We start from the raw sequence: 17,694 nt of genomic DNA on the forward strand, positions 1-17,694 counted from the left end.
AACTAACCCTCAACTTAAACCTCACCCTCACCCTAAACCTAATCCTAAACCATTCCTAACCGAAAACCTCACCTTCACCCTAACCCTTACCCTATCCCTCACCCTCACCCTAGCCCTCACCCTAAACCTAACGCTAAACTTAACCCTCACCCTCATGCTCACCCTCACCCTCACCCTCACTATCAGTCTCACCCTAACCCTAAACCTAATCCTATCCCTAAACCTGACCCTCACGCTCACTCTAAACCTAACCCTAACCTGCACCCTAAGCCTAACCCTAACCCTAATGCTAACCCTAACCCTCACCCTCACCATAACCCTGACCATAACCCTTACCCTAACCCTCACCCTCACTCTATCCCTAACCCTAACACTCACACTAACCCTAAATCTAACCCTAACCCTAACCCTATCCCTCAGCCTAACCCTCACCCTCACCCTAATCCTCACCCTCTCACTAACATTAATGCTAATTCTAACCATCAACTCACCCCAACCGTCGCTCTAACCCTTACCTTCACCATAACCCTATCCCTCAACCTCAACCTAACCCTCACCGTAAACCTTACACTCACCCTAACCCTCATCCAACCCTAACCCTAACCCTAACCTTCACCCTAAACCCCACCCTAACCTTCACCATAACCCTAAGGCTAACCCTAACCCTCAGTCTCACCCTAACCATCACCCTAACCCTTATCCTCACACTAACCCTAACCGTAACCATAACCTTCACAATAGGCCTAACCCTCATCCTAACCCTAAGCTTACCACTCACCCTAACACTCACCCTAACCCTAACTTTTACCCTAGCCCGAACCCTAAACCTAACCCTAAACCTCACCCTAACACTCACCCTGACCCTAAACTTAACCCTCACCTTAACCCTCATCCTCAGCCTAAACCTAACCCTAACCTTCACCCTCACCCCAACTGTCATCCTAACCCTTACTCTCACCCTAACCCTAACCCAAACCCTAACCCTCACCCTAACCCTATCCCTCACCCGAACCCTCACTCTCACCTGCACCCTCACCCTAAACATCACCGTAACCCTAACCCTCACCCTAAACCTAACCCTAACCCTCACCCTAAAACTTTCCCTCACCTTAAACCTCACGCTCACCCTAATCCTCACCCTAAACCTAACCCTAACCAAAAATATCACCCTCAACCTAGCCCTCACCCTAAACCTAAACCTAACCTTAACCCTCACACTCACCCTCACCCTCAGCCTCACCCTCAGCCTCACAAAAACACTAAACCTAATCCTAACCCTAACCCTGACCCTCACCCTCACTGTAACCCTAACCCTAAACTGCACCCTAACCCTAAACCTAACCCTAACTCTCAACCTTACCCAAACCCTAAACCTAATCCTAACCCTAACCCTCACCCTCACCCTAACCCTGACACTGACCCTAACACTTACCCTTACCCTCACCCTCGCGCTCACCATAACCCTCACCCAACCCTAACCGGAACCCTAAACCTCACCCTAACCCCTAGCCTAACCTTCACCCTAACCCCAACGTTAACCCTAACCCTCAGTCTCAACCTAACCCTCACCCTAACCCTTATCCTCACACTAACCCTAACCCTAACCATAAACCTCACAAAAAGCATAACCCTCATCCTAACCCTAACCCTACCTCTCACCCTAACCCTAACCCTAACGCCCCACCTAACCCTAACCTTCACCCTCACCCTAATCCTCACCCTAAACCTAACCCTAACCCTTACCTAACCGAAACCCTCACAATTAACCCCACCCTCTCCCTCACCCTCAGCCTAACCCTGACCCTAACACTAATCCTAACCCTAACTCTTACCCTCAACCTAAACCTAACCCTAACCCTAACCTTCACCGTCACCCTCCCACTCAACCTCACCCTCACCCTAACCTTCACCCTAACGCTTACTCTCACACTAAAACTAACGGTTACACTAAACCTAACCCTCACCCTAAACCTAACCATAATCCTCACCTTAACTCTCCTCCTAACCCTAACCCTAACCCTCAACCAAACCCTAACCCTAAACATTACATTAACACTAACCCTCACCCTCACCCTCAGCCTAACAACAACCCTAACCCTAATCCTAACCCTAACACTCACCCTCACACTCGCCTTAACTCGAACCCTAATCGTAAACCTAACCCACACCCTAATCCTAAACATCACCCTAACGCTAACCCTAACCCTCACCCTCACCCTAACCCTAACCCTCACCCTAAATCTTACCTTAACCCTAACGCTAACCCTAACCCTCACCCTCACGCTAAACCTCACTCTAAACCATACCCTCACCATAACCCTAAGGGTAACCCTAAACCTAATCCTCACACTCACCCTAACCCTAACCATCACCCTACCGCTCACCTTAAACCTAACCCTCACCCTCACCCTAACCCTCACCGTCACCTTAACCCTCAACTTAAACCTAACCGTCACCCACACCCTAACACACACTCACTCGAAACCTCACCCTCACCCTCACCCTAACCCTAAACCTATCCCTCACCCCAACCCTAACCCTCACCCTAACCCTACCTTTAAGCCTCACAATCACCCCAAACCTAACCCTATTCCTAACCCTTACCCTAACCCTAACCCTTAATCTAACCCTAACCCTCACTCTCACCCTAATCCTCAACCTAACCCTTATCCTTACACTAAGTATAACTGTAACCCTCACACTAAACCTATCCCTCACCCTAACCCTAACCATAACACTCACCCTAAACCTCACACTAACCTGAAACCTCAACAAAATCCTAACCCTCACTCTCACCCTCACCCTCACCCTAACCCTCACCAATACCCTAACCCACACCCTCAGCCGAACCCCCACTCTCAACCTCACCCTCACCCTAAACATCACCCTCACCCTAACCCTAACCCTCACCCTAACCCTAACTCTCACCTTAAACCTCACCCTCACCCTATTCCTCACCCTAAAACTAACCCTAACCCTTTCCTAACCGAAAACCTCACCTTCACCCTAACTTTCACCCTAGCCCTCCCCCTAACCCTAGACCTCACCCTAAACCTAATGCTAAACTTAACCCTCACCTTCACGCTCACCCTCACCCTCAGCCGCACCATAAACCTAATCCTAAACCTAACCCTAACCCGGACCCTCACCCTCACTCTAACCCTAACCCTAACCCTAATGCTAAACCTTACCCTCAACCTTACCCTAACCCTAACCCTAACACTCACCCTAAACCTAACCCTAACCCTAATGCTAACCCTAACCCTCACCCTCACCCTAACCCTGACCCTAATTCTAACCCTACCCCTCAGCCTACCCCTCACCCTCACCCTAACCCTCACCCTCACCCTAACACTAATGCTAACCCTAATCCTCAACCTCACCCTAACCGTTTCCCTAACCCTTACCCTCACCATAACCCTATCCCTCAACCTCAAACTAACCCTCACCCTAACCCTTTCGCTCACCCTAACCCTCACCCAACACTAACCCTAACCCTAACCCTCACGCTAACCCCCACCCTAAACTTCACCCTAACCCTAAGGGTAAACCTAAACCTCAGTCTCACCCTAACCCTCACCCTAAGCCTTATTCTCACACTAACCCTAACCCTAACCCGAAACCCTCACACTAAGCCTAACCCTCATACTAACCCTAACCCTACCTCTCACCCTAACACTCACCCTAACCCTAACCCTAACCCCAACCCAAACACTAACCCTAACCCTAATCCTCACCTGAACCCTAACACTCATGGTCACCCTAAGCCTCACCCTTACCCTAACCCTCACCTACACCCTAACAATTCCTCTACCCTGAACCCTAACTCTCACCCTAAACCTGACCCTCACCCTAAAAATCACCCTAACCCTTATGCTCACCCTAACCGTCACCCTCACCCACACCCTAACCCTCACTGTCACCCGAAACCTCTCACTCTCCCTAAATTTCACCTTCACCTTAAACATCACCCTAACCCACACTCTCACCCTAACCCTCACTCTAACACTTAACATCACCCTAACCCTAACCGTAACCCTAACTCTCACACTAAACCTAACCCTCACCCTAAATCTAACACTAAATCTACCCGTCCCCCTAACCCTCACCCTAACCATAGCCATGAAAGCTAGGGTGAGTCTTAATCATATTCTCAACCTCAGCCTCACCTTAACTCTAACCCTCATCCTAGCGTTCAACCTAACCATAACTCTAAACCTAACCCTAACTCTAAATCCTCACCTTCACCCCCAGCCTCACCCTCACCCTCACCCTAATCCTAACCCTAACCCTAATACTAACCCTAAACCTAACACTACACCTATATCTACCCCTAACCCTAACCCTAACCCTCACACTCACCCTCACCCTTACCCTCACCCTCACCATAAACCTCACATTAACTCCAACCCTCACCCTCACCCTCACCCTCACCCTACACCTAAACCTAACCCACAACCTCACGCTCACCCTCACACTCACCCTAACCCTAACCCTCACCCTCACCCTAACCCTAACCCTAACCTTCACCCTCACCCTTACGCTAAACCTAAACCTAACCCTCTCCATAACCCTCACCCTAACCCTAATGCAAAACCAAATCCTCACCCTCACCCTAAACCTAAAGCTAACCTAACAGTCACCCTCACCCTAAAGCTCACCCTAACCCTTACCCTCACCCTAAATCTAACCCTAACCCTCACACTAACCATAACCCTCACCCTAACCCTAAACCTACCCTTCACCCTAAGGCTCACCATATCCCTAACCCTAACCCTAATACTCACCTAACCCTAAACTTCATCCTAACCCTCGCCCTCACCCTAACGCTAACCCTAATCCTTACCTAACCGAAAGCCTCATCCTCACACTCATCCTCACCCTAACGCTCACCCTCACCATCGCCCTCACCATAACCCTAACCCTAACCCTCTCCCTAAACAACATTAACTTTAACCCTCAACATAACCCTCACCCTTGCCCTAACCCGAACTTTAACCCTCAGCCTAACCCTCACCAAAACCCATACACTCACCCTCACCCTCACCCTAACCCTCACACTAAACCTAAACCTCACCATAACCCTAACACTAACACTAAACAAAACCCTCATCCTATCCCTCAAACTAAGGCTAAACATTACCCTAACCCTCACCCTCACCATCACCCCAAACCTAACATTGACCCTCACCCTCACCCTAATCCTTAACCTCACCCTAACCCTAACACTTACACTTACCCGAACCCTCACCCTAATCCTAACATTCACCCTAACCCTAACCCTACCCCTTACCCTAACCCTCACCCTAACCCTAACCCTAACCCTAACCCTCACCCTAACACTAACCCTAACCCTATCCTTATCCCTCAAATACACCCTAACCCTCACCCTAACCCTAATGCAAACCCGAACCCTAAACCTTAACCTAACCCTAACCCTAAACCTAAACCTCACACTAACTGTAACCATCACCCCAACCATAAACTTCATCATATCCCTGACCCTCACCCTAACCCTAATCCTAACCCTTACCTAACTGAAACGCTCTCCCTCACCCTCTCCATCTCCCTAACCCGCAACCTCACATTAGACTTCAACATAAACCTTACACTAAACTTAAAAATAACCCTCACACTAACCCTCACCCTCACACTAAACCTAACCCTAAGCCTCAACCTCACCCTCACCATCACCCTAAACCTAACCTTCACCCTCACTCTCCCCCTAACCCTAAACCTAACCCTCACCCTAATCTTAACCCTCACCATAACCCTAACCCTAACCCTCACCCGCACCCTCAAACTATACCCAAACCTAAACCTCACCCTAACCCTCAACCTAACCCTAATGGAAACACTAAACCTCACCCTCACCTTAATCCGAAAGCTAACCCTAAACCTCACCCTCACCATAAACCTCACACTAATCCTTACCCTCACCCTAACCCTAACCCTAACTCTAACCCTCATACTAACCCTAACCCTCATCCTAACAGTAACCCTACCCCTCAACCAAAGCCTCACCCTATAACTAACCCTAACCTAAACCCAAACCTAACTCTCATTGTCACCTTAACCCTCACCCTCAACCTAACATTAACATTACCATTAACCCTCACCTAAACCTAACCCTAATCCTAAACCTCACACTAACACTCACCCTAACCGTAACCCTAACCTTCACACTAACACTAACCCTCACCCTAAACCTAAACCTAACACTCACCCTCACCCTCAAGCTCATCCTCAGCCAAACCCTAACCCTAACACTAATCCTAACGCTAAGCCTCATCCACACCATTCCCCTCTCCCTAACCCTAACCGTAACCCTCAAACTCACCTTCATCCTCACCCTAACCCTCACTCTCACCCTAACCCTAACCCTAACCCTATCCCTATCGCTCATCCTAACCCTCACCCTAACCCAAATGCTAACCATAAACCTCACCCTCACAATAACCCTTACCCTTACCCTAACCCTAACCCTCACCCTCATCTAACCCTCACGCTAACACTTACCCACAACCCAACCCTCACCGTAACCCTCACCCTATCCCTAACCCTAACACTAAACTTCACCTTAAACATCACCCTCACCCTAATCCTCACCCTAAACCTAACCCTAAACCTTTCCTAACCAAAAATATCACCCTCATCCTAGCCCTCACCATAAACCTAACCCTAAACTTAATCCTCACTCTAACCCTCACCCTCAGCCTCACCCTAACCCTAAACCTAATCCTATCCCTAAATCTGAACCTCACTCTCAGTGTAACCCTAACCCTAACCTGCACCCTAACCCTAACCTTAACCCTAATCCTATCACTCAACCTTACCTTAACCCTAACTCTAATGCTAATCCTAACCCTCACCCTCACCCTAACCCTGACCCTAACCCTTACCCTCACCCTCACCCTCACTCTCACCATAACCCTAACCCTTACACTCACCAAAACCCTATTCCTCACCCTCAACATAATCCTCATCCTAACCCTAACCCTACCTCACAACCTAACCCTCACCCTAACCCTAACACTCAACCTAACCCTAACCCTCACGTCACCCTAATCCTCACCCTAAACCTAATCCTAACGCTTACCTACCCAAAACCCTCACCCTCAACTGCACCCTCTCCCTCACCCTCAGCCTAACCCTTACCCTTACCCTAATCCTAACCCTAACTCTTACCCTCACTCTAAACCTAAACCTAACCCTAATCCTCACCGTCACCATCCCTCTCACCCTCAACCTCACCCTAACCCTCACTCTCAAATTCACACTCACCCTAACCCTCACCATCACCCTAAACATCACCCTAACCCTAAACCTCACACTAACCCTAAACCTTACCCTAACCCTAAACTTAACCCTAACCCTCAACCTAACTCTAACCCTAAGCCTAAACATCACCCTAACCCTAACCCTAACCCTCACCTGCCGAACCCTAATCCTTACCCTAACCCTAACCCTTACCCTAAACTTAACCCTAACCCTAACTCTCACACCAAACCTTATGCTAACCCTAACCCTCATCCTCACCCTAATCCTCACCCTAACCCTTATCCTCACACTAAACTTAACCATAACCCTCAGCATTAACTTCAACCTATTCCTAAATTTAAAACTATGGCTCACCCTAAACCTAACCCTTACCCTAACCCTAAACCTAAACCTCACACTAACCCTCACACTAACCCTCACCCTAAAATTATCCCTCATACTCACCCTAACCCTAACCCTAACCCTAACCCTTACCCTCTCTCTAACCCTGCCCCTCAAACTAACACTCATCCTCACCCTAATCCTAACATTAACCCTCACCTTAAACCTAACCCTAACCCTAACCATAAAGCTAAACCTCACCCTAACCTTAAACCTTACCCTAAACCTAACTCTAATCCTAAACCTAATCCTAACCCTAAGCCTCACCCTCACCCTCACCCTCACCTTAACCCTAACCCTAACCCTAACCCTCACCCTAACCCTAACCCGTATGCTATCCCTAAACCTTACCGTCACCATCACCCTCATCCTAACTCTCAACCTCAAACTCACCTTCACCCTAACCCTCAAACTAACGCAAAACCTCACCCTAACACTAACCTTCTTCCTAACCCTAACTCTACCCCTCACCCTCACCCTAAACCTTACGCAGACCCTTACCCACACTCTAACCCTCACCCTATCCCTAATGCTAAATCTAACCCTAACCCTTACCCTCACCTTAACCCTAACCCTAAGCCTAACCCGAATCCTCACACTAAACCTAACCCTAATACTACCGCTCAGCCTAACTCTCACCCAAATCATAACACTAATCCTCACCCTATCCCTAACCCTAACTCTAACACTCACCATCACCCTAGACCTCACCCTAATACTAACCCTAACCCTAACCATCACCCTCACACTAACACTCACACTAACCCTAACCCTAAGACTAACCAAAACTCTCACCCTAACCCTCACCCTCACCCTAACCTTAACCGTCACCCTTTCCCTCACCCAAACCCTAACCCTAACCCTCACCCTCACTCTAACCCTCACTTTAAACCTTACCCTCACCCTAACACTAACCCTAACCCTCACCATAACCCTCACCCTAAACTTAACCCTAACCCTAACCCTAATACTCCCTATAACCCTCACCTAACACTAACCCTAAACCTAAACCTCAACCTAACCCTACACCTCACCCTCACCCTAACCTTCAACTTCACCCTAACCTGCACCCTAACCCTAACCGTCACACAAACGTTAACCCTCTTGAGAAACGGAACCCTCACCCTTAGCCTCACCCTCACCCTAAACATCACACTAACCCTAACCCTCACCCTAACCCTAAACATAACACTCAACCTATTCCTAACGTCACCCTAACCCAAAACTTCACCCTAATACTCAAACTAACCCTAACCCTCACCCTCACCCTAACCCTAACCTTCACCCTCACCCTCACCCTAAACCTAACCCTGATCCTCACCCTCACCCTCACCCTCACCCTCACCCTAAACCTACCCCTAACCCTAAACCTCAACCTAAACCTAACACTCACCATAACCCTAAACCTAACCCTCACCCTCACCCTCACCCTAACCCTAACTCTAAACCTCACCTTCACCCTCACCCTCACCCTCACCCTCAACCTAATCCTAACCCTAAACCTAACCCTAACCCTACCTCTTTCCCTCACCCTAACCCTAACTCTCACCCTAACCCTCAAACTAACCCTTACCCTCACCCTCACCCTAAACCTCACATTAATCCTAACACAAAAACTAACACTAACCCTAACCCTAACCCTCACCCTCACCCTCACCCTAACCTTAACCATCACCCTCACCCTCAAGATAACCCTAACCCTAAACCTTACCCTAACCGTAAACTTAACCTAAACCTAAACCTCAATCTCAACCTCACCCTAAACCTAACCCTAACCCTCACCCGCACCCTCACCCTAACCCTAACCCTCACCCTCACCCTAATCCTAAGCCTAACCCTAACCCTCACCCTAAACCTAACACTCAACATAACCCTAAACCTAACCCTCACCCTCACCCTCACCCTAACCCTAACCTTAACCCTCATCATAACCCTCACCCTAACCCTAATGCAAACCTGAAACCTCACCTCACCCTAAACCAAAAGCTAACCCTAACTGTCACCCTCACCCTAAACCTCACAGTAACCCTTACCCTCATCCTAAATCTAACCCTAACCCTCACACTAACCCTAACCCTCAACCTAAAACTAAACCTACCTGTGACCCTAACCCTCACCCTATTCCTCACCCTAACCCTCTCCCTCTCCCTAACCCTAACCCTAACACTCACCCTAAACCTAACCCTAAACCTCACCCTAACCCTAACCCTCACACTCACCATCTGCCTACCACTAACCATAACCGTAATCCTAACCCTAAATCTCACCCTCATACTCACCCTAACTCAAACCGTAACCCTAGCCCTAACCCTCACAATAACCCTAACCCTATCCCTAAACCTCACCCTAACCGTAAACCTCATCCTAACCCTAATCCTAACCCTCATCCTAACCCTAACCCTAACCCTAATTCTAACCCTAACCCTCACCCTCACCCTCACCCTAACTCTAAATCTAAACCTAAACCTAACACTCACCCTCACCCTCACCCTAACCTAAAACTATCCCTAACCCTCACCCTAACTTTAAAACTCACCCTATACCTCACACTCACCCTAATGCTAACCCTAACTCTAACCCTCACCCTAACCCTCACTCTAACCCTAACAATAACCCTAACACTCATCCACACACTAAACCTCACCCTAACACTTACCCTCAACATAACCTTAACCCTAAGCCTAAACCTAATCCTAACCCTAAACCTAACCCTCACCCACACACTGAAGCTAACCCTAACCCTAACCCTAATCCTAATCCTAAACCTAACCCTCACCCTCAAACTCAACCCACCCCTAACTCTAACCCTAACCCTCACCCTAACCCTAACCCTCACCCTAACCCTAACCCTCAACCTAACCCTAACCCTCACACTCACCCTAAACCTCACCCGAACCCTAACATTAACCCTCTCCCTAACCCTCACCCTCACCCTCACCCTAACCCTAAACTTTACCCTAATCCTCACCGTAACCCTAAACCTAACCCTCACCCTAACAATATCCCTTACCCTAAACCTCACCTTAATCCTAAACCTAGTCCGAATCCTCACAATAAACCTAACCCTAACCCTACCACTCAGCCTAACCCTCAAATCATAACACTAATACTCACCCTATACCTAAACCTAACACTAACACTAACCCTCACCATCACCCTAAACCTCACCCTAATACTAACCCTAACCATAACCATCACCCTCACACTAACACTAACCCTAACCCTAACACTAACCAAAATTCTCACCACCAACCTAACCCTAACCCTCACCCTTTCCCTGACCCAAACCCTAACCTAACCCTCACCCTCAATCTAACCCTCATTCTAAACCTCACCCTCACCATAACCCTAACCCTAAACCTCACCGTAACCCTCACCCTAAACTTAACACTAAACCTAACCCTAACCCTAAACCTCACCCTCACCCTCACCCTCACCTAACACTAACCCTAAACCTAAAAATAACCCTAACCCTAACCCTACCCCTCACCCTCACCCTAACCTTCAACCCTACCCTAACCCTAACCCTAACCCTTACCGTCACCCAAAAGCTAACCGTCAGAGAACCCGAACTCTCACCCTCAGCCTCATCCTCAGCCTAAATATCACACTAACTCTAACCCTCACCCTAACCCTAAACCTAACACTCAGCCTATACTTAACGGCCACCCTAACCCAAAACCTCACCCTAATCCTCAAACGAACCCTAATGCTAACCATGATCCTAACCTTAACCCTCACCCTCACCCTAACCCTCACACTAACCCTTACCCAGACCCTCACCCTAAACCTTACATTAACCCTAACCCTCAAACTAACACTAACCCTAACCCTAACCCTCACCCTCACCCTAACCCTTGCCTTCACCCTCACCCTCACCCTAAACCTAACCTTAACCCTCACCCTCACCCTCAACCTTACCCTCACCCTAACCCTCACCCTCACCCTCACCCTAAACCTAACCCTAACCCTAACACTCAACCTAAACCTAACACTCACCATAACCCTAAACCTAACCCTCACCCTCACCCTAACCCTAACTCTAAACCTCAACTTCCTAATGCTAAACCTAACCCTAACCCTAACTCTAGCCCTCATCCTAAACTTAATCCTCACCCTAAAAATCACACTAACCCTTACCCTCACCCTCACCCTAAACCTCACATTAACCCTAACCCTCAAACTGATACTAACCCTAACCCTAAACCTCACTCTCACCCTCACCCTAATCCTAACTCTCACCCTCACCCTCACCCTAAATCTAACCTAAACCCTAACCCTAAACCTAAACCTAAACCTCACCCTCACCCTCACCCTCACCCTAATCCTAACCCTCACCCTCACCCTCACCCTAACCCTAACCCTAACCCTCACCATAACCCTCACCCTAACCCTAATGCAAACCCGAAACCTCACCTCACCCTAAACCTAAAGCTAACCCTAACTGTCAACCTCACCCTAAACCTCACAGTAACACTTACCCTCACCCTAACACTAACCCTAACCCTCACACTAACCCTAATCCTCAACCTAACCCTAAACCTACCCGTGACCCTAACCCTCACCCTATCCCTCACCCTAACCCTATCCCTCTCCCTAACCCTAACCCTACCCCTCACCCTAACCCTAACCTTAATCTTGACCCTAACCCTAACCCTCACCCTCACCCTCACCCTCTGCCTAACACTAACCCTAACCCTAATCCTAACCATAACGCTCACCCTCATACTCACCCAACTCAAAACGTAACCCTAACCCTAACCCTCACCATAACCCTAACCCTATCCCTAACCCTTACCCTAACCCTAAACCTCATCCTAACCCTAATCCTAACCCTCAACTTCACCCTAACCCTAACCCTAACGCTATCCCTCACTGTAACCCTAACGCTAACCCTAACTCTCACCCTCACCCTAAACCTCACCCTGACCCTTACCCTCTCCATAACATTAACCCTAACCCTAAACCTAATACACTAATTATAAACCCTAACACTAACCATCACCCACACCCTAACCCTCACCCGAAACCCAAAACTCCCCTCACCCTCACCCTAACCGTAACCCTAACACTCACCCCAAACCTAACCCTCACCTGAACCCTAACTCTAACCCTCACCCTCAACTTAACCCTAACCCGAACCCTAACCCTAAAACTCACCCTAACCCTAAAGCTAAACCTAACCCTAAATCTTACTCTCTTACTCTCATCCTAATCCTCACACTCATCCTAACCCTAACCCGTACACTAACTCAAACCCTCACCCTAAACCTAATCCTAACCCTCACCCTGAACCTAACCTAACCCTTTTCCACACCCTCACCCTAACCCTCACCGTCACCCTAACCCTCACCCTAAACCTAACCCTCACCTATTCCCTAACCCTCACCCTCACCCTCACACTTACCCTCACCCTAAACATCAACCTAACCCTAACCCTCACCCTAACCCTAACCCTAACCCTCACCTTAACCCTAACGCTAACCCTAAACCTCACCCTCACCCTAAACCTCACACTAACCCATACCCTCACCATAACCCTAAGGATAACACTAACCCTAACACTCACCCTCACCCTAAACCTCACCCTATCCCATACCCTCACCATAACCCTAAGGGTAACCTTAACCCTAATCCTCACACTCACCCTAACCCTTACCCTCACCCTCACCCTAACCCTCAATGTCACCTTAAACCTCACCCTAACCCTAACCGTCACCCACACCCTAACACTCACACTCATCCGAAACCTCACCCTAAGCCTCACCCTAACCCAAACCCTAACCCTCACCCCAACCCTAACCCTCACCCTAACCCTAACTTTAACCCTCATCCTCACCCTTACCCTAACCCTAATCCTTACCCTAACCCTCACCCTAAACTTTAATCTAACCCTAACCCTAACCCTAATACTCACTCTAACCCTAACCTTCATCCTAACCCTCACCCTCACCCTAATCCTCACCCTAGCCCTAAACCTCAACCTAAACATAACATTAACCCTGACCCTCACCATAAGCCTCACCCTAGCCCTAACCGGAACGTTAAAACTCACCCTAACCCTCACCCAAACCCTTACTCTCACCCTCACCCTCACCCTAACCCTCACAACTAATATTAAACCTCACCCTAACCCTAACACTAACACTAAACAAAACCCTCATCCTATCCCTAACCCTAACCCTCACCCTCAACATCACCCTAAACCTAACACTAACCCTCACCCTCAACCTAATCCTTAACCTCAACCTAACCCTAACCCTTACCCTTACCCTAACCCTCTCCCTAATCCTAACATTCACCCTAACCCTAACCCTACCCCTTACCCTAACCCTCATCCTAAACCTAATCCTAACCCTAACCTTCACCCTAACACTAACCCTAACCCTATCCCTAACCCTCAAAAACACCCTAAACCTCACCCTAACCCTAATGCAAACCCGAACCCTAAACCTCACTCTAACCCTAACCCTAACCCTAAACCACACACTAACCCTAACCATCAGCCTAACCCTAAAATTCATCCTATCCCTAACCCTTACCCTAATCCTCACCCTGACCAGAATCCTAACCCTTACCTAACTGACACGCTCTCCCTCACCCTCTCCCTCTCCCTAACCCGCAACCTCATATTAGACCTCACCATAAACCTTACATTAAACCTAACAAAAACCCTCACACTAACCCTCACCCTCACACTAAACCTCACCCTAATCCATACCCTCACCCTAACCCTAACCCTAACTCTAACCCTCACACTAACCTTAACCCTCTTCCTAAGCCTAAACCTACCCCTCACCCTAAGCCTCACCCTATAACTAACCCTAACTCTAAAACCTAACCCTAACTCTCACCATCACCCTAACCCTCACCCTCAACCTAACCCTAAAATTAACCCTAACCCTCACCTTAACCCTCACCTAAACCTAACCCTAACCCTAAACGTCACACTAACAAGCACCCTAACCGTAAACCTAACCCTCACCCTAATCCTAACACTCACACTAACCCTAACCATCACCCTAAACCTAAACCTAAACCTATCCCTCACCCTCAAGCTCACCCACAGTTTAACCCTAACCCTAACACTAATCCTAACCCTAACCCTCACCCACACCCTCACCCTCACCCTAACCCTATCCCTAACCCTCAACCTCACCCTCAGCCTCACCATAACCCTCACCCTCACCCTAACCATAACCCTAACCCTATCCTGATCGCTCAGCCTAACCCTAACCCTAACCCTAATGCTAAACCTATCCCTCACCCTCACTTTAACCCTCACACTAACCCTTACCCTCACCCTTACCCTAACCATCACCCTCATTCTAACCCTCACTCTAACCCTCACCGTAACCCTAACTTTAACACTAACACTAACACCAACCCTAACCCTCACCCTCACCATCACCCTCAGCCTAACCTAACCCTAAACCTCAACCTCACCCTAATGCTGACGCTAACCCTAACCCTCACCCTCACCCTAACCTTCTCACCAACCCTAACCCTCATTCTAAACCTAACCCTCACATGAAAGGTAACCCTCACTGTAACCCAAACCCTCACACTAACCCTAAACCTAATGCTAACCCTAAACCTCACCCTCACCTTAGCCCTAATCCTAACCCTCACTCTAACCCTAACCCTAATGCTATACCTAAACCTAAACCTCACCCTAAGAATGATGCTAAGCCTAATAGGAAACCTCACCCTAAACCTCACCCTAACATTTACCGTCAGCCTAACCCTCACCCTAACCCTATCACACAGCCTAACCCTGACCCTCAGCCTAAACATTATGCTAACCCTAACCCTAACCCTCAGCCTAACCCTCATCCTAACCCTCAGCCTAAACTTCATCCTAACCCTCACCCTCACCCTCACACTAACTCTAAACCTAAACCTAAACCTAACACTCACCCTCACCCTCACCCTAACCTAACACTATCCCTAACCCTCACACTAACCCTAAACCTCACCCTATACCTCACCCTCACCCTAACGCTAACCCTAACCCTAACCCTCACCCTAATCCTCACCCTAGCCCTAATAATAACCCTAACCCTCATCCACACACTAAACCTCACCCTAAACTTACGCTCACCATAACCTTAACCCTAAGCCTAAACCTAAACCTAACCCTCAAACTCAAACTCACCTTACCCCTAATTCTAACCCTAACCCTCACCCTAAACCTAGCCCTCAACCTAACCCTAACCCTCACACTCATCCTAAACCTCACCCTAACCCTAACATTACCCCTCTCCCTAACCATCACCCTAACCCTAACCCTAACACTCAACCTAACCCTACCCATAACCATCACCCTCACTGTCACACTAACCCTAAACCTAATGCTAACCCTCACCATACCCCTAATCCCACCCACACCCTAACCCGATCCCTCACCCTCACCCAAACCCTTATCCTCACCCTAACCCTCATCCTCACCCTAAACATCACCCAAACCCTAACCCTCACCCTAACCCTGACCCTCACTCTCAGCCTAACCCTAACCCTAACCCTATTGCTAATCCTAACTCTCACCCTCATACTCACCCTAAACCTAACCCTAACACTCACCCTCATCCTCACCCTAACTCTAACCCTATCCCTAACCCTCACCCTAACACTAACCCTCACCCTATACCTCACCCTCACCCTAAACCAAACCCTAACCCTAACCCTCACCCTAACACTCACCCTAACCCTCACACTAACCCTAATCCTCATCCTCAAATTAACCTCACCTTAACCCTCACCCTCACCCTAACTCTAATGCTAACCCTAACCCTCACCTTCACACTCACTCTCAACCTAACACTTACCCTTACCCTAACCCTAACCCTCTTCCTCAACCTAAACCTCACCCTAACCCTTACCCTCACCATAACCCGCAAACTAACCCTAAACCTAAACCTACCGCTCTCCCTAACCCTCACCCTAAACATATCTCTAACCCTAACTCTAACGCTCACCCTAACCCTAAACTTGACCCTCACCCTAACACTCACCCTAACCCTTACCCTCACACTAAACTTATCCCTGACCCTAACTATAATCCTAACTCTCAGCAGAACACTCACCCTCATCCTAACCCTCAAACGGACCATAAACATCACCCTAAAGCTAACCCTCACCCAAATGCTAAACCTAACCCTCACCATCACCCTAAACCTCACCATAATCCTAACCCTCACAGTAACCCTAACCCTAACCCTCACCCTACCCCTAACCCCTACCCTCATCCTAACTAACCTTCAGCCTCACCCTCACCCTAACCCTAAACTTAACCCTAACACTCATCCTAAACCTAATGCTAAAACTAATGCTAACCCTAAACCTCACACTCATCCTAACCCTCACACTAACCCTTACCATCACCCTAACCCTAACCCTAACTCTCACACTAAACCTAAACTTCACCCTAACCCTAAACCTAATGCTAACCCTAAACCTCACCCTCACCTTACCCTAATACTTATCCTCACCCTAATCCTAACACTAACCCTAATGCTATACCTAAACCTAAATCTCACCCTAAGAATGATGCTAAGCCTAATACTCAACCTCAACCTAAACCTCACCCTAACACTTACCGTCAGCCTAACCTTCACCCTAACCCTATCCCTAAGCCTAACCCTAATCCTCAGCCTAAACACTTTGCTAACCCTAACCCTAACCCTAACCCTCAGCCTAACCCTCATCCTAACCCTAACCCTAACACTAATCCTAACCCTCACCCTCACCCTCACCCTCACCCTAACTCCAAACCTAAACCTAAACCTAACACTCACCCTCACCCTCACCCTAACCTAACCCTATCCCTAACCCTCACCCTAACCCTAAACCTCACCCTATACCTCACCCTCACCCTAACGCTAACCCTAACCCTAACCCTCACCCTCACCCTAGCCCTAATAATAACCCTAACCCTCATCCACACACTAAACCTCACCCTAACACTTACCCTCACCATAACCTTACACCCTAAGCCTAAACCTAAACCTAACCATCACCCTCAAATTCATC

Source organism: Dipodomys merriami, unplaced genomic scaffold, assembly GCF_024711535.1.
Source record: "Dipodomys merriami isolate MVZ:Mamm:240054 unplaced genomic scaffold, mDipMer1.0.p SCAF_67, whole genome shotgun sequence".
Taxonomy (NCBI): Eukaryota; Metazoa; Chordata; class Mammalia; order Rodentia; family Heteromyidae; genus Dipodomys; species Dipodomys merriami.